The sequence below is a fragment of the Nannospalax galili genome, unplaced genomic scaffold, assembly GCF_000622305.1.
Source record: "Nannospalax galili isolate Female #2095 unplaced genomic scaffold, S.galili_v1.0 scaffold667, whole genome shotgun sequence".
Classification (NCBI taxonomy): domain Eukaryota; kingdom Metazoa; phylum Chordata; class Mammalia; order Rodentia; family Spalacidae; genus Nannospalax; species Nannospalax galili.
In genome coordinates, this window is record NW_008358387.1 from 2,896,623 (window position 1) to 2,916,328 (window position 19,706).

Consider the following 19,706-nt stretch of genomic DNA (forward strand, 5'->3'; position numbering starts at 1 on the left):
AATAAAATTTTAAAAAAATAGAAAAAATTGTTAAATGACTTCTCCTGAGGGGTCTGCTTCTGTTGAGATGCTGAGTGTAGTAAGAAGCCAGAGAAATGATTCTACCCAAGTTTAGGTGAACCAGCAAGAGGATGGTAAAGAATCATTTACAGAAGGATGGACACCACCAGGAATCGCTCCCTCCTAGCAATGTTAATTGTTCATAAATATCCTTAGGGAGGGGAGGGCCCTCATCTGCTCTATGTGCCCTCCTGACCTTCCACACTTGAATGTTAGTAGGCCCATTCTTGGGAGAGCGATCACAGGTGCTCTGACTGAGGACAATTGTCATGTCTGACTCGGAGGAAACAACCACAAATACCAAGAAACTAAAGCTTCTGTAAGAGAACAGAGAGGAATCAGTTCACGACTCTGATACAGGCAATAATTCTCTAGATAACCCTCCCCATAAAGAAACATACAGGAAACAGGAAAAACTGACAGGTGAAATTAAACCAATCTAAAAAGCTTTTGCACAGCAAAGGGAAGAGTGAAGTCATACAGAAAGGAAGAAACACTCCGCCAGTTCCTTCTGACAGTCAAAACCCAGAGTATATAAGAAACTAAAAATTGTTTTAAAATAAAAGACAAGAAACTTAACTAATGAGAAAAGGGCTGGAGAGATGTCTCAGTGGTTAGGAGTACTGGCTGCTCTTGCAGATGACCTTGGTTCAGTTCCCAGCACCCACATGGTAGCTAACAGCCATCTGTAACTCTAGTTTCAGAGATCCAATGTCCTTTTCTGGCCTCTGCAGGCATTGCACACACATGATGTATTTGCACACATGCAGACAAAACACGCATACACATAAAAATAAAAAAATTTTTTTAAAAAGAAATGAGAAATGCTACAGTGCTAACTACTGCCCAGAGAAGGTTTTATAGAATGTGCTGTTTTCTGTGACCTCCTACCTGGGTGCATAAGCTCATGTACTATGTAGGATCTTGACCCAAGGGCTTGGATCCAATTCTCTCAGGAGCCAAGGATGTTGGTGAGCTTGAGCCATACACAGCTATGTGGGGCTAAACAGGTACCCTAGCACGTTCAAGCAAAAAGATTTTTTATCTTAATTCCAGATCCCTGTTTTCCAAGCAGCTATCAGAGACTTGTTTGGATAATGTAAGAAACATGCTGGGTGTGGCTGAGGAAGTTTGACACCTTGAAGGGAGATCCCTCTTAAGATTAAGTCTTCCATGGGTTTCTGTTACTCTCAGGGATAGTCAGATATGACATTTGATTGAAGCATTCTGGTTTCCTAGAGATTTGCTTCTTAGCAGAAATAAGACAGAAATAGACAAGCTAGTTTTTTCTTGAAATTTATACTATTTTATATGGCTCATTCTCCAACCTGGTCCTGACTAATGATATCTTTTTCAAATAGTTTTGTCAAATGAACCTTGGATGGCCCATGGATACCTTGTAAATCCATGACTAATCATAGAGAATTTAAGCTTCTTGGGAACAATGGAATATTTCTTCATTTTTGTCTAGCCTCCACAGATGCCTTGATGTGGTAGACTTGCTATAATCAAGTGCCCAGTGAATGAAATATTTGTGGAATGTCTGCCATGCACTCACCAACAGGCTCTTTGCTACAGAAGACAAAATGCAGTCAAATTCTTGTGTTTCTTCTCCCTAGTCTGGTTCTTTACTGCTGCTTCTTTACGCTGCTCTTTCAACACGAGCTTTCCAAAGCTTGGTCTCACTGCATTACCCTTTTCATCAGTTCTCTTCATTGTTTATTGAATAGCAGCCTCTCAGAGTCCGTTGCAAAGTACCTTTCCTTCCTCAGTATTTACCAATCCCGAGAAAAATCACTTTCCTCCCAAGGTCCCCAAAATGCTCAAGGCTTCATGAACTCACCACACTTAGCCATATCCTTCAACACTCAGGTTAAATGCCACCGGCTCTGAGGAGCTGTTCTTCATATCTGGCCATCAGATGTTCCCCTTTTTCCTATATTCTACAGCCCCAACATTCCTTCCTGAACTATGAGACTGTCAATAGCTTCTTCCCTCAGTGTGATAAAGACAAAAATTCGTTTGCTCAAACTGAAAATGTCTTTCTTTGATGTCTTGAGGGTTTTTCATGATGGCAGCCCTTTGCAAAAATCACTGCTTGATTTCTAAGTACATGAAATCATTGTCTTGTCACATCTCCAGGCAATCGAAAGTATTTCCACTTCACCAGTGAGTTTGCTGTGTTTTCTTATCATTGTTGATTACACTTGTTCAATGCAACAAGTTTCTTGCTATTTTAAGAGAGTTTTGTGGGATTCCTTTTTTCCCTCAACCAAGAAGGTCTTGAAAACAGGTATTAAGAGATCAGTGACAGGGCTTTAGAGATGGCTCAGCAGTTAAGAACACTGGCTGCTCTTGCAGAGGACCCAGGTTTGATTTCTAGCACCCATATGGTGGCTAACAACAGTTCATAATTTCAGTTCCAGAGAATCCAATACCCTATTCTGACCTCTGTGGGCATTGCATGATACAGGTACACCTACACACGTGCAGGCAATATACACATAAAATAAATAAATAAAATATTAAAAATATAAGTGACTATGAACCTGATGAATTAGGTCTTTTATCTGCTATCTCTTGTCATGAAATATAGATTATTTCAGTTTCTTTCTTCATAAGACCAGAAATGTCTTGAAGTCAAGTGTTAAATTTTATTGTTTTCTATGTCCCTTTAGTAAGCAGCATAGTGCATGCTGTTGTCCTAGCAAAATGTTGTTGAGGTAAATAATTTCTGAAAGGAAAAGACATGTTAGTGTTTCTTTTCCTAAAATATACCACTGTTTCAAAACACAGCAGAGCTTCAAAATTATGATTAAAGTCTCTCTACCAAGATATGTTTTTTTTCCCAGTGAAATCACAGCAAAAGTAACACATTTTTTTATGCCAGTCATTAAAATATCATTTGTTGGTAGTTATCCTCTCTCAAGTTAATAATCCTTAGCAAAGATGCCATCTTACAGAAAACACAGGCACTGCCTTCAGAGTAGAAACTGTAAACAGCTACAATTTTTTCTTTCCCACTTTTCAAATATACAACCATCTGCTCTATTCCTTACCCCCAGGGAACTGATTTTTGAGGCATTTTCCCATGATGCATCTTATTCTTTCCCTGAAGATATTCCTGTACTTATTATTAGTTCAGTAGAATGACCATTACTGTTCATAAAGGTGATTTATGTCCTGTAGAAGTTCGATCAAAGTTATCAGAACCACATTCTTCCATATCAGGAGTCTCTGATGTACACAGATTGTGGGCACAATTTGGAACAGGGCTCTCTCTCAGCCTTGTGCCAGAGTTACAAAGGTTATACTGGTATTTAAAGACAAACTTGTTTGTCTTTTAAAAGATCTGGCACATACTTTAAAGCCCCGGGTCACTGCATTATATTTCACCAATGCATTATGTCTCTTCTGTGCTTTGTGTGACATGGAGGTGGAAAAATGAATGGGGCAGTTGGTGAAAGACTTCCTTCCTTTCTGGAATTCTCTCATGCTGCATATTTGATTCATGGGTTTACAATTTACCCTTATCCTCTATTTCTGTTAGAGTAAGCCAGGGAACATATGAAAACAGGCCCCGATAGATCATCAAAACGGGGTGTAGTGGCAACTCTCAAATTAGGATGTGCAAACAGTCTAGAGGAAAACCTCAACAGGAAGACTGTCCTCTGTTAATCAAGGCCCACCATTTTCATTTTCAAAGCCAAGCAGCATTCCATGTTTGCTCTGAGAGCTTCATGGTACTTGACCCAGGCCTTCAAGGTTTAGAACTAGACTTGAACCAGTACTTTCATGATGCCAAAGAAATAAATGAACTTGTTTCTTTAGTTTAATGGGCCACTCAAATATTTTCTTTGGTCTTCCAAATTTACTTGTAAATTAAAAATCTTTGTTTTATTTATTTTATGTGTACAGCATTTTGTTCCATGTATTCAAGTACACCACGTGTGTACAATGCTCACAGAGGCCAGAAGAGGGTGTCACATCCCTTGGAATTGGAGTTACTGATGGGTATTAGCTGGGAACTAAACCTGGGTTCTCCCAAAGAATAGCCAGTGCTCATGACCATTGAGCCATCTCTCCAGCCCCTACCTGTGAGTTTTAATTAAATAAGACATTTTGATTAATAAGCAATAGCTGAATATACAGAGGGAATACAATGTGACAGTTCAGCACATGTCTACAGAATGTGCTGATCAAATCAAGGCAATAGCATTTCCCTCTGTCATTTCTTTATGTTTGGATCATTGAGATCCTCTCTTCTCTCCATATATATATGTATATGTATGTATATATGTGTATGTATATACACATATATGTATATACATATATAATATAGTGAATATGAATGTATAGTCAACGAGTATATATATATATAATGTATAATGTATATATTGCGAAGGCCTCATACTACAGGAGAAAATCTTTCAGATCTCCTATTGTGTCTCAGAACTTGTCACATTAACCTTGGGCATTTGGTGACAGTTGTGTAGCAATGGGTTACAGGATCAATGCAGGCTTGCTCAGGATTCTAATTTGCCTGACTGACCATGAAAAGACTGTTACAGGTGGGGTCTCTTCAGAATGTGCTGATCAAATCAAGGCAATAGCACTTCCCTCTGACATTTCTTTATGTTTGGACCATTGAGATCCTCTCTTCTAGCTTCATTATCTATTAATATGTATATATAGTGAATATGAGTATATATAGTGAATATGAGTGTATATATATTTATGTGTATAAATGTATAATGTATATATAGAGAAGGCCTTGCACCGATCTTTTTCCATGCCTTGTGGGAGGATATCGCCTATGACTGTGGTCTCCACTAGCGTAGTTTTCTCAGTATTAGTAGTTTTTTTCTTACAAGTAGGACTTCAACTTACCTAGCTTTAGCCCATTGTCAGTAAAGAGAGAAAAGTCTTATAATAGTCAACATTCTAGAAGGAAACTTTTATATAGTAAAAAAATGAAAGCTAATATCCCTAGTCCCTGTGTGTGTATGCACACACTTGTTTAACCCTAGGCATGATGATGTGATTGACTGAAAATAAAGATTAATCTCAGTAGGCATTGCACACAAAGGTGCATCTACATATGTACAGGCAAAAACCCTAATGAAAGAAAAAGAAAATTTTAAAAAGGGCTGCCAATTCAAAGAATATTTTTACCCAGGGCCTTATACATGCTAGGCATGCATTCTACCACTGAGCTCTATCCCCAGTCCTTCAAATACTATTTAAGATTACTTACTATAAAGTTTGTACTGTCCTAAAAATTTGCTGTTTATTTTTGATAAGCAAAATCTGATATTTCTCCAAATTTAACTGCTTATGAAATAATGGATATGGACAAAAAGTTTAATTTTTAAATGAAGCAAAAACATTTTAAATAACAAAATATAAGAAACATTAGGTATTGAGCTCTTTAATATTGAAGCCACTTATCCACGGAGGATACATTTCAAAACCTCATTCTGTACATAAGTGCATGTGTAGTAGTGAATGTTGCACACACTCTATTTCTCCCTACGGTCCCATGATATAGTATAATTTATAAATTAGGTACCATCAGAAATCAATAATAAATCAAATAATTATGACATTATACTCTTGGAAAGTTTAAAATTTAAAAATCATTTCTGGGATTATCTGCTCAACACTTTTAGACTGTGATTGACCTAACATAGGAAGGTAAAATGACAGATTGGGGGGGGGGGCTTGTCCACTGTCCTTCCTTTATCTTCCCTCAGCATGTTATTCACTAGTGTGTAATTATTAGTTTACATTCCTGCATTTCTGCCTAGATTAAGAGTTTTGGAAGGACATGGGCCATATCTAATTTATTTCTAATCCCCTAGTGCTTGACACATGACAAAATGGAAGACATTTAGTTCTTGTTTAAATAATAAACAAACAAACAAACAGGAGCTGGAGAGATGGCTCAGGCATTAAGACCACGTAGTGCTGCTTTTGCAGAGGACCTGAGAGTTCCATTCCTGGTACCCACATAGGGAGGCTCACAGTTACCTGTAACTCCAACTCCAGGGTATCTGAGAACCCCTTCTGGGATCTACAGGGAACTGCACTCATGTACACATACTGCCCGCCCCCCACCCAAGATACACACATATACACATAACTAAAAATAAATCTTTAAAATATTTAAAAGAATAGTAGACCCTGGTGCTCATGACTTTCTTTCCTCTACTTTATTCATGTGCCTCACTGACAGCATTTCCTTCATACAACTATGCTGTTCTTTGAAAGATTCTCAATAGTTTTATGATTATTTATTTCTAAACTCCAAAGAGAATACATTTATAAAGAGAGGTGATCATAAACATAGATACATAAAAACAAATACATGTATATGTACACTGACTTTTCTTTTCCTATTTACATATCAGAGTTCCAACTACTCAACAGCCCGTCTTTGAGCCAGTGTTGGAACATGAGCTAGACAGCAACTAGAAATAGTTTGAGTTTTTAATGTAAGCACTCATAGCTATGAACTTTCTTCTTATACAGACAAATCTAAAATTAGTAGACAGTAAAAATAATGAGCAGGGCAGAAATTAATGAAGAAGAGACAAAAAGAACACTACAAAGAATCAATGAGGGGGCTGGAGAGATTGCTCAGTGGTTAAGAACACTGATTGTTCTTGCAGAAGACCTGGGTTCAAATCCCAGCACCCACATGGCAGCTAACAACTGTCCATAACTCCAGTTCCAGGGGATCTGACAGCCTCTTCCGCATGACACGGGTGCACTTACCTACATGCAGGGAATACACGCATACACATAAAATTTTAAAAAAAATGATACGAGTTGGCCCCTGGAAAAGAAAACAAAGCCTGACAAATCCTTACTAAAACTAACCAAAGGAAATAAAGACATAAAATTAATAAACTTAGAGATGAAAAGGGGACATTACAATAGATACTAATGAAATTCAGAGGACCATTATCAGATATTAAAAACTTACATTCTAATAAACTGGAAAATCTAGAAGAAATAGACTTCTAGACACACGTGACCTACAAAAATTAAATCGAGAGCCTGTAAACAATATAAACAGATCCATAGCGAACAATGAAATTGAAGCACTAAAAGAGTTTCCTAGCAACAAAAAGTCTGAGACTAGATGGAGTCATTGCTGAATTCTACCAGATCTTTAAAGAACTAACAAAGTGCTCTTCAAGCTACTCCTTAAAATAAGGGAAAGAATGCTACCAAACTCAATTTACAAAGCAAGAACTACCCCAATGCTCAAATCATATGGGAACACAGCCATAATGGAAAAACACAGATCAAATCCTCTGATGAATGCCGACATAGAAATTCTCAAGAAAATACTTATAAACTGATTTCAACAAAACACCGAAAAGGTCAAGTGCCAGAATCAAATTTATTTCATTCTAGGGATTCAAGAACAGTTCATATGCAAATGAGTAAATGACGATATCAGTAAATGAATATAGCATGAAAATGGACTCAAGGACAGAAATCACTTGATTTCTGAGGTTCAGAAAAGGTCTCTGACAAAGTTCATGATAAAATCCTCAAAGAAACTAGGAAGAAAAGGAATATACCACAATATAATAAAGGCTACATAAGACAAGTCTATAGACAACAACAACATATGAATAAAGAAACACTGAGAACGTTTCCTTTAAAATCAGGGACTAGACAAGGTTGTCTGCCCTGTTCACTGTTTTTGAATAGATTGTAGGAGTTCTTAGAGCAACAGGACAAAGAGAAAGAAAAGAGATGGAAGTCGGAAAGGAAGATATCAAATTATCTCTATTTGTAGATGATACGATCCTGTACTTAGGACAGCCTAAAGATGATAATAGGGAGATAGGTCAGTTGCTAAAATGCTTGCATGGATCCCTAGGAACCATGTGAAAAAACCAGGCATGGCGCTTGGTCATATGGGTTTGTAATCTCAGCACTCGCACTCACACACAGGAAGATTCCTGGGGCTTGCTAGATGGCCAGCCAAGCCTACTTTTCCAGTTCTAGGCCAGTGAGACCCTGTCCCCCACAAAAGTAGACAGCATCCTAAAGAATGACACAGAACTATCTTCTGGCCTTCATAGACATGTGCACAGATGTGCATGCACACAACCTTCACACATATGTGTGCAGCTATACATACATACACCCCCTCCAAACAAACAAAACAATCAAAGAATAAAACCCAAAAGACTCCACCAGAAAATCTTTAGATCTGACAATCACTATTAGAAAAGCCATAGAATTAAAAAAAATCAACATACAGAAATAAGAGATTTTACTTTACTTCTGCTTATACTATTCATCCTACTTAGCTGTTCTGATGGCACTCACTCATGTCACATTTCCAGAGACATTGATACCCTGGGTAATTGGCTGCTGTGTAGCCCTATTGGCCCAGAGGAACTAGTTTTCATGGCTACCCTCTCAAATTGCTTCTCTTCTTTGTATATTCAATGCCCTTTCAAATCTTGTTCATTCATTGCATGTCAGTGTTTACATTTGCTTAGCCAGCTAAGAGCAAAACAAGCTCATTGAGAATAGCTCTTCAAAATAAGACACATAGGAGTAAACCTTAACTAAAGAGGTGAAAGGCTTCTACAATGAAAACTTTAAACACCAAAGAATACTCTAGAAAATGGAAAGATTTCCCATGATCAGAGGAGCAAAAGAAAAATATAGCACATTTCCCCATATATGGAATCTAGATTGTATGTACACATACATATTTTTTAAAAGATTCTTTTTTTTTTCAATTTGTAATTATTTGTGAGGCCAGAAGAGGGAGTCAGATCCCCTGGAGCTGGAGTTACAGGTAGTAACTGACATGGGTGCTGGGAGCCAAACCAGTCTTTTGCAAGAGCATCAAGTTGTCTTAACGGCTGAGCATCTCTCCAGCCACTACATATGTATTTTCATATGAAAGCAGAAATGGGCTGTTGAGGTAAAGAATGGTGATTGGGGGAGGGGACAAAACTGGGAGTTAGGGGAATTAAACACAAGCCAAGTATATGTGCATGAAAATGATCCAATGAAATCCATTAGTTTATGCAATGAATATATGCTAATTAAAATTTCTAAAGAGAAATGTATTACTGTCTATGTAAGCATTTGATTACCAAAATCTCTGTGTAAGCTGACTGTGATTCAATTTGTGTCCTTCTAGACTTGCATGGCAAGTTGTGTTTGATGTCACTGATAAACACATCATATAGGGTAGAAGTAGATACTGGTCCATGATGGACTGACCCAAAAGAAAAAATGTCTGACTGTGAAGACTGAACCCATTATTTCGTAATCAATGAAACAGATCTAAATTTCCCCCAGGTTGTGATTGCCAAGCTAGTGATCACACCGTAGTCACACCTGAATTTCTTTTTTCATTTTTAAAATATTTTATTTATTGTTTTTGTTTTATGTGTATGAGTATATTGCCTGAATGTGTATAAGTGCACCCATGTCGTACAATGCAGCAGAGGTCAGAAGGCGGTGTCAGATTTCCTGCAACTGGAGTTACGGATGATGATTGTTAGCCACCATGTGGGTGCTGGGAATTGAACCTGGGTCCTCTGCAAGAGCAGTCAGTGCTCTTAACCACTGAGTCATCTCTCCAGCCCCCTGCATTTAAAAAAAATTATTTATTTATTATATTATGTGCATGATATATTTTGCCTGCATGTAAGTGTAGCGTGTATGTGCAATGCCCATAGAGGCCAGAAGAGGGCATCACTTCCTTAGAACTGGAGTTAAGGGCAGTTGTTAGTTGCCATGTGGGTACTGGAACTGAACCCAGGTCCTCTGCAAGAACAGCCAGTGCTCTTAGCTGCTGAGCCATCTCTCCAACTTCCACCTACATTTCTAACTTTAGTGAAATTTATGAATAAAAAAATCACTTAGTATTTCTGCAGTAGTTGGAGCAACTGTCACTAATTTTTAAGATTTTTATTATTCTTATTTATGTGTAGGCTATGTGTGTTTGTGTCACTTCTGTGTGGGTGCCCATAGAAGCCAGCAGAGGGCACTCGGGGTACAGAAACTGGTGTTGTGAGCTGTCAGATGTGGGTGCCAGGAACCAAACTTTGGCTCTCTATAAGAACAGCAAGACCCCTTAACTACTGAGCCATCTCTCTCGCCCCCTGTTGCTACTTACAGTCAACACTGTCAGTTAGCATCACAAGGATTTGGTATTGTTATGTCAAAATGCCAAGTGTTTCTAAGTCATAAAGATGAGACACCAGGAGCCAGACTTTCTGGGTTCCAGTTTTGGCTCTTCCTGTCATACTGTGCCTGACAGGTTAGGCAAGCCCTCTCTGAAGTCAGTTCCCAAGGTCATAACATGGAACTAATAATAAATATAATGATCCTCTATGGGCAAAGCCCTTGCAGTAGTAGCTGGCAGGTAGTAAGTACTGAGTGTTTACTCTGGTGATACCCAACGTCATCGTCTTAATTCTCAGAACAAGTTCCTGAAGCAGGGACATTGCATTCCCAGTTTATAGATGAGAAGACTGAAGTACAAAGGGGTGGGAATCTGAGCCCTTGCCTTACCCAGTGATTTTCAATTAAACACCTGAGCAATCAAGTCAAATAACTCTGCTGGCAAGTTTCATTAGAGGTGCCAAGGCTTGGGGAGACTCAGCTCCTGGGCCTCTTGAACAGTCAGTTATGGGAAAGATGATATATACAGTTTTATTTTTTTATTAGGAAAAACTTTCATCTTTTCTATGAATATTTTAGGTGTCTAGATTAGCAAGAATATTGTACACAATAAATGAACAACCCTGATGTCACAGCTGTACAACTTTCAAGTAGTCCCTTAGGCACTGCTTTACCCTTAGAAGAGCCCCAGAGACCACCCTCCCATGCCATGGAATGCAGAGAGGGAAAGTTTGAGATGGTGCCTGCAAACCCTTATTCACTCTGTTCAACTTGCTTAGTGCTTTGCACAAGACCAAAGAAACACTGTGTTCCCTTTTTTTCTTCTTAAATAGAATAAGTACTCAAGAAATTCCCTTGAGAAGTAACAAGATCTGATTGAATTTTTCAGATTTTTCTATTATTCTATCAAGTTCTCTTGACAGCAGAGGACAAACTGCCTTTCAAATCATGTAAGTGAACGCACCAGTGATTCAGAAGGAAAAATGCGGATTATTAAGTGGGAACAAGTCTCTCTGAATATATTTACACCAACTCAGGGAAACCATTGTCCTCAGAAACCTCTGTGACAATCTATTTTCCAGTCCCAGTATTGCTTCAAGTTTGACAGCTGATAATAAAATACGATGAAATTACCTTTGAGTTCTGAAATGTACAGCAGTTCCCACATTCCTCATGTCTCAATTTTTTTTTATTTTTCCAACACAGTTATCTATCTTCAATATTATTCCCACACACTCGAGTTTGATGTCAGGGGAATACAGCTACTTAGACAAAGCCATACTCCTAGGGAATACAAAACTGATTGTCTGTGTAGATATACATATACACACAATATGCAAGTAGCAACACATATTAACGAAAAACTCTAAAGGGCTGTTCAGATCACGGAGCTTCCTTCACTGTCATCTTATAGATGAACAACCTGAAGCTCAGCTAGAAATGCAACATACTCGAAAGGCCATGTAACTACCTGGCTTCCAAATCAGGCTTCACCTTAGGCCCCACCCCTAGCCACCACTGGCTGTTGATGGCTGCTGGGGTGGTGGTGGGGGGTTGAAGTCAGTTCATTTCAGGCAGGGTATGGCCCCTGGTAACTTGCCCAGACTTCTTCTATGGATGGTACCATACACATATGCATATGGGTAGTACTAATTGGACCCAATGGGTTATTAAAATAAAAAAGATAACAAAAGTTGGAAAGGGGATGTGGGAGAGAAAGGAGTATGGGAGGAGTAGGGGGGAATGAGGGGTAGATAGAATCATAAGATTCTAGTCAAAATATACTGTATACATATATGAAATTATCAAAGAATAATTACATTAGGAAAACAAACCAGGCTTGAAGGAATGAGTACGTACCAAGTACCTAAACTATCCTGAGGACTGCAGAATACATAGGTATAATTCGTAATACAGTGGGCACATTCCAGGAAAGTCCTTACTCTACTTCCATGACATCATCATCACTTGTAAGATGAGAAAACTGAGGTTAAGGCAGCAGCAAAGGACTGGGCAGATAGCTTAGCTGGTGAAGTGCCTGATGCTGAAGAATGAGGATGTGAGTTTGATCTCTAGAACACATTAAAAAAGCTAGTATGGAGCACAGACTCATAATCTAAGCACTGGGGAAGCAAAGATAAGTAGATCCCTGGAGCTCACTGGCCAGCCAGCCTAGCCAATTCGGTGAACTCTAGGTCCCAGTGAGAGACCCTGTTTCCCCATCCCCCCTCCCCGTCCCTGACCAAAAAAAAAAGTAAAAGCAAAACCAAGGTGGAGGGCTCTGGAGGAACAACACCAGAGTTTGACCTCTGGCCTCCACAAGCACATACACACATATGCATATGCTCATACACACATCTGCAGAGAGAGAGAGAGACAGAGAGAGATGGAGACACACACACATACATACACACACACACACACACAGAGAGAGAGAGAGAGAGAGAGAGAGAGAGAGAGAGAGAGAGAGAGAGAGAGAAACAGTACAGCCAATAAGGGGCATGAATGGAGCTAGATATCAATGTTGCTAGACTTTCTTAAGTGCATCAGCATTTCTGTGTGAGTGCGCACGCCTCATATCACTGCTAACATTTCACTAATCCACATGCCAGCTGTATTTTAGTTGTCTTGACATTTTCTTTAGGGTGACTAATATAAATACTTAAAAAAGAGACTTAAAAAAAATCACCATTTAAGCAAAACATTCTAACAAGAGCTTTAACAAACTACTAAATTCTAGCTTAGACCCTGGTGCTAATAAAAACTAGTAACCTCTGATGGAGACCTCAGGATTAAAATAGAACCAAGAGAGGGGAAATCTCTCACTATTTGAGCCAGCTATTAGATGACACATTCAATTGTCACTTTGTCATCTTCATGACGAAGACGTGAGTACTGTCCTTGTCCCTGTCCTCACTTAGAGTATCATGACAGTACATAAAGAGCCTGAACAGATTCTGCAAGTTGTGATTTTGGAACTCAGGGGATGGAGAGATAGCTTAGCAGTTAAGAGCACTGGCTGCTCTTGCAGAGGACCAGGGTTCAATTTTCAGCACCCAAATGACAGCTACCAACCATCTGTTAACTCCAGTTCCAGGGGATCCGACGCCCTCTTCTGATCGCCATCAGGACTACATGACACGGGTACACCAACCTACATGCAGGCAATACACTCATACACATAAAAGAAAATAAAATATTGAAAAACAACCCCAGACTTTGAGTTATGCCATGTTTCTGATGTAGCATATCTGGGTGACACTGTGCATTCCTAAGAGGTTTTTGAGTGGTTCTGACACAGTGGGCCCAGGAACCGTATTTGGAGAAACAATGATCAAAAGTCCACTTGGGAGGAAGAAGCTGAGAACAAACAGCAACATGTATGTGAAAATTCTACCATCAATCTTGCTAGCAAGGCAGGGATCTGGAGTATCACAGTACTGAAGAGGCAAATAAATAATGAACTGTTTTTACATTTCTGTGTTGTTTCTATGGCCTAGTGCGTTCAAATGAATACACCCACCTGAGCAGCCTGCAAATGCTTTTGCTAAGAGAGCAAAGTACTTTCCCAAAAATAGCACGGGATATCTGCAGGTTTTTGACTATCACAATACTTTTTGCATCACCACAGCAGGCTATGACCATTTAAATATGCAAAGCAGAAAACGAAGATGTTCTCTCCTCCAGGTATTAAGATATTCTATAACATTTAAAAATATCATGACAGTAAGGCCGGGTGTGGTGGCACATGCCTTTAATCCCAGCACTCAGGAGGCAGAGGCAGGCGGATCTCTGTGAGTTCAAAGCAAGCCTGGTCTACATAGTGAGTTCTAGGAAAGCTGGGGCTATAAAGAGACCCTGTCTCAAAAAGACCCCCCCAAAAATATCATGACAGATAATGTCCGTTCTCATTTGATTCCATTCATTGCACTATAGTAGGTGATTTCTTTTCTCTCTGAAAATTTGAGGAGGCTATTTCCCTAAGGTCAATTCCTAAAAAGTAGAACTAGGATTCAATCCAAACTTCATTCTCATGTTTCTGTTACTAAGTCACACTACTACTATGGTTATTACTTGTTTATTCACACTCCCATTTCTTCCATTTTTGATTTTTAAACGACAGAGCCTCACTACAGATTTCAGACTGGTCTGGGTCTGGAATTCACTATGAAGTCCAGACTGGCCTCAAACTATGATCCCCCACCTCAGTTTCCTGAGTGTTGGGATTATAGGTGTATGCCATAATACCGAGCTCTACTCAATCTCTTAATAAATATGTATAATCTAGAAAAATAGAAAAATGAGGAATTGCATACCTTTAATCCCAGTACATGGGAGGCAGAGGCAAGCAGATCTTTGTGAGATTGAGGCCAGTCTGGTCTACATATCGAGTTCCTGGCCAGCTGGGGTTACGGGGAGACCCTGTCTCAAAAAATCAAACCAAACCAAACCAAAATCAAAACAAAAAGAATCAAACAAAAATAAACAACAGAAAAAAAGAGGGATAAATGGTATCAAAAGCATTAGCTCTTTAGAAGCAATTTTCTAAAACAAAATCATTGAAAAAGCTGAAAGAGGAGAAATTAGTGGTAACTGGTAGTGGCAGAACGCCTTAAGTTCACACCAGAATTAAGAACATTGGGCTAAGTTACTTTCAGGAGAGTTGGTAGGTAATAGTCTCAGAAAATTCAACCTGTATGAGTTACTCCAGTCAAATGGGCACTTTTAGTCCCTTTTGATGTGACAGGAGCTGTGGAGAATGACAAAACAACAACGACAACAACAACTACGACGACAAAACCCAAAATGACTCAGGGGTTACAAGTCTTGGTTTCTGGTGTTTTGTAACTTGGAACTTGTTTCTCTCCATCTGAGTTTCACTATGGTTAAAGCAGGCAGCTGAATTAAGCTCCCTTCCCTTCCTGCAAGCTTGATTCTTTTGAAAATGGAAGCCTCCTTCAGACGGATCTATTAGAGCCAAAAAAGATAACGCCCTCCTTAGCATAAGGGGGATATGGTTTGATTGTGAACTCAGCCTGTGGTTCTCAACTTTCAACGAAGGGCCTATTATCCACCCATATGTGTAGTTCTTTGCTTCCTTCTTCAGGAAATACACAGGGAAAACCCAAGAGATCCTGAAAGCTGCAAGGTAGAAAGTCAGTTTCCATCTACAGAGAGCTGGGGAAATAAAATATTTGATACAGTTTAAAAAAGTCATTAATGGTGATGAAATGACAAGCTTGGTAGGTGTTATTAAGGGTAATTATAGCAACTTGAGGATGAAAACAACATCTGTGGTTTGCCTGATTAATAGCTTAATGTAACAGTGCATGTGTTAATGGAATAACACTCCTCACACTCAGACTATATTTGCAAGATCTGGAAATGCAGAGCAGAGGCAGGAGAAAGAAACAGGTGCCAGATTGGCTATTGGTGATCAACAGCCTGTGGTAGGAGCTGCACCTTAAGTACAGAAGAACGCTGAATTCTGCTAGGTACAGGCATTTCTGTAGATGCTCTCGAGAGCTGGCTTCCTAATGATTTCTTTCAATATTTATCTTTCACCCTGTGGCTGGAGATGGAGTCACCCCAGCCTAAAGGCATGCCAAGGTAGGACTGTGCTGAAGGTGTCCGTTGTAGACCTACCTATGCATAGGAAGCTTCTTCTAGTGAGGACAGCTCATGTTGTGAAGCCAACAGATCCTTCTATAAACAACAGTGTTCCCCTTTGAACTCAAAGTAAAGCCCGTTTCCAGCTATCATTTGGAAACCCTGCAGGGCGCCAGCTTCCAAGATTATCCAGAGGAAATTGGGAAACTGAAGCTGTGTAGTAGTGATCTCATTCTTTTCCTCAGGGCTGTGGTTCCTTTCTCTTAGAGAACAAGGCTCTAACTCCATCTGCTTCCCCAGGCTGCTCTGGATGAATGCAGGATATATTATTTATCATAAAACATGTTCAGGCACATCCAAGCTGCAAGCTCTGTCGCTCAGGGAAAGTCGCAGCTGCCTTCAGTTATCATAATGAAATCAATTGAGGGAAAATATGGCATTCTATTAGGGAAGGACTATGGATATTGCACCCAGCAAGTGAAATGAAATTTCAAGCACAGTATAAAGAAAAGTAGTTATAACCTGGGCCCGATTCAGAATTTGGAATCGATGATGCTAAGAGGCAATTATCCTGCCACTGTGCTGTCAAAGCTAGGATGCTTTTACTTACCCCAGCAAAGCCGATGTCCCTTCTGAGCAGGCTCCATTAGAGGCTACAGAAACAGTACTTGAGAGGGGCATTGTCGTGTCTGTCGCACAGCATGGCTCAAGTTTTTCTCTTTTTATAGCATCTTGCATTTCTGATCATGTCAAGGCAAGGCCTTAAGCGAACAGCAGCTCAGAAACTCCGGGAAAAGACACAGGAAAGAGATAGCTGTGACTCATGAAACAAAAGGCAACAATCAGCTGCCTCACTAGGCCCAGGAGTGAAGAATAGCAAGCCTGTGAGGGTGGGGCCCAGGCCAGAACAGTGAAGGCTGTGTTTTCTGCTCGGCTCCGCATCAACAGAGTAGCATCACTGTTAGATGTGACTCTCAGTTTAATTTCTTCTATCAATGAGCCAGCCATGTAGAAATTCACAGGGGGTTTTATTCTCTAAACATGCTAAAAATGACTTTGCTCATTTATGCCTTGAAATGCACGTAATTAAATGTGAGACAATTATAAGCTTATTGCTCTCATTTGAGGGACTAGAATGGAATTCAGTGGCTGGGTTTCAGGGTCCTTAAGAAAGAAAAGACTAGACTCTTGGCAGTGACTTGTGTATGTGAGCGGGTGATGAATTTGCCCTCTAAGCTTCAGAACTCTCATTTGGCAGCAGCCATAGTTCTTACTGATTACTGTTTGATTACACAAAATACCAAGTATGGGACCAATATATCATAGTTATAGACGGTGAATACTTCAAACATATAAAAAAATAGAATTATTTATGGGCTTATCGATAGCCTCAATTCATGTCTAATCCTTTTTACTGAGTTGCTTCTGACTCAACTAATTGGGGTAAATGTCAGAAGCTGGTTGTGATATTGATGGACACCAACTGATGGTTTCATAAATACACCAGGTAGAACAATTAACTCTATCTTAAGGGTAGGAAAATTGGAACATTATCAACTTTGGGAATGAAAACAGACAGACACAGCATCCAGCTTCATGAACATCTTTCAGATCTTGGTTAATGATGTGCTGCTCAGCTTCTGTTGTCAACTTGACACAACCTGGCATCACCTGAGAAGAGGGGACCTCAACTGAGGAATTTCCCAAATAAGATTGCTTTGTGGCCATGTCTGTGAGAGGTGGTCTTGATTGACGATTGATGTTGGAGGGCCCAGCCCACTGTGGATGGATCTGGGCTGTGTAAGAAAGCTAACTGAGCATAAGTCAGTGAGCAAAACAGAGAGCAAGCCTTTAAGCAGCCTTCCTGGCCTCTGCCATCTTGTTCCTGCCCTGGCTTCCCTCAGTGATGGATTGTGACTTGGAAGTGTAAACTGAAATCAGCTCTTTTCTCCCATAAGTTGCATTTGATCATGATGTTTATCACAGCAACAGAAAGAAAACTAGAACAGCTATGTTAGTGGTTGTGAAATATAAATAGACAGACAATGGATCTTTTCAGAAAACAAAGATGACAACATAGGAAATATTTTCAAAGGGTAAAAGTTTAAGGTCTAAAATACAAATAAAATATATCAAAATAGCTATACAAACTCATAAGTTGCATTTGATCATGATGTTTATCACAGCAACAGAAAGAAAACTAGAACAGCTATGTTAGTGGTTGTGAAATATAAATAGACAGACAATGGATCTTTTCAGAAAACAAAGATGACAACATAGGAAATATTTTCAAAGGGTAAAAGTTTAAGGTCTAAAATACAAATAAAATATATCAAAATAGCTATACAATACAAACTAGAAAGTTTTAGAAGCATGAAATTCACCTAACACTTCAGACAGTATGGAATTTTTAAACAGCTTGGCATTTTACAGATCTCCAGTCATGAATATGAGTGCTTTTAAGTTCCTGTTTCTCTCCCTCGCCACTGCTCCCACCAACCTCACACCATCTTCTCTCAGGTTCTCTGGTTACCAGGCACAATGTGACTTGGAATCACAGATTTTGGTTAAGTTGTTAAAAATTCATACCAAAAGTTACTCTGAGGTCATTTAACGTCCTGTGGCTACTTCTACCATAGGGGAGAGGCTGAAACTCAGAGAGGTAAGTCTACTTAAGGCCACACAGGAAGGTGTTGGCAAATACAAAAGGTCACATTTCATTATTCCAGAACTGTGCTCTTTCACTTTACCACCTCATAGAGCACACATCATTTTGGGATAAGGACCCCTGGAGAATCTTCAGGCTACCATGATGGTCGGGGGGTAGAGCCCTCCAAATACATGTCCTCTTTTCAAACTATCTGGAAATGATAAATACCAACAGACATGTTGGAAATTATTTGTTTCATGATATTGGAGCTGAAGTTGGAGCTTAACGCTATGTGGTTAACAAGAACCTTAATAACAAATAGATGAGAAATGGTACATCCAATTTGTATTGGAGAGAGCATCTTTCTTTTGTCTGGCTGGTGGAATTCACTAAGAAATCATGTTCAAAGATCGCATTTCACAGGCTTTATTTATATCTCCTGCTTCCAGCCAGCAACTTTTCTACACATAAGCAAATTTAACATTTTGCATGTATTTGCATTTGTCAGTTACTACATCATGCACACATTCCTGATTGTTAGTATTATAAGCCTTTTTATTTTGGGGGCCAAAACTTGCTTATTAAAGGAACAATGATTGATAGAAGCCTTTTCCCTTTTCTCTTCCCACCACCTCCATGGACCTATGATGGACTTAATAAATTTAAGACAAATGATTTTCTATACACTGTGCATGTTTTATTTTTTTTATCTTTTTATACTTATCACATTTTTTTCTTTTTACTTTTTAAGCCAGGGTCTCCCTGAGCCCCATCTGACCTGGAACGCATTATGTAGACCAGGTTGGCCTTGAACTCACAGAGATCCTCCTGCCTCTGCCTCCCCTGAGTGCTGGGATTAAAAGTGTACCAATGATAGTACTCATTCCAACCATCATCGAACACTTGGCATCAGGCAGTGGCAAGGATTACACACACTTATTTAATTCTAGGAATATTAAGAGACTGATATTCTCATTTTGTAGGAGAGAAAAATAGAAGCAAAGGAATGAAATGATATACAAATAATTAGGTATGTGTTTTCACCTGGCTAAGAAGCACAATTTAAGCATTCACCTTTGAAGGGCATCTGATCCATTTGCAGTTTTATCTGATGTAAAGTTGCCTGTGAATAACCTGAAAGCCATAGAAATGTATACTTTGAACCTAGGAACTAAACTTGAAATGGTTTATCTGGGTAAACAAG

The 19,706-nt window shown here is 39.3% G+C and overlaps 1 protein-coding gene across 1 annotated transcript in view; it reads right to left on the bottom strand.

Moving 5' to 3' along the window:
- Positions 1 to 16,557, bottom strand: part of Atp10b (ATPase phospholipid transporting 10B (putative)) — a 270,605-nt gene extending 254,048 nt beyond the window's left edge. The window contains exon 1 of the mRNA XM_029557944.1: positions 16,463 to 16,557. The gene's annotated coding sequence lies outside the window, so the exon portion shown is untranslated. The remainder of the gene's footprint in view (positions 1 to 16,462) is intronic.
- Positions 16,558 to 19,706: the final 3,149 nt, after the last annotated feature.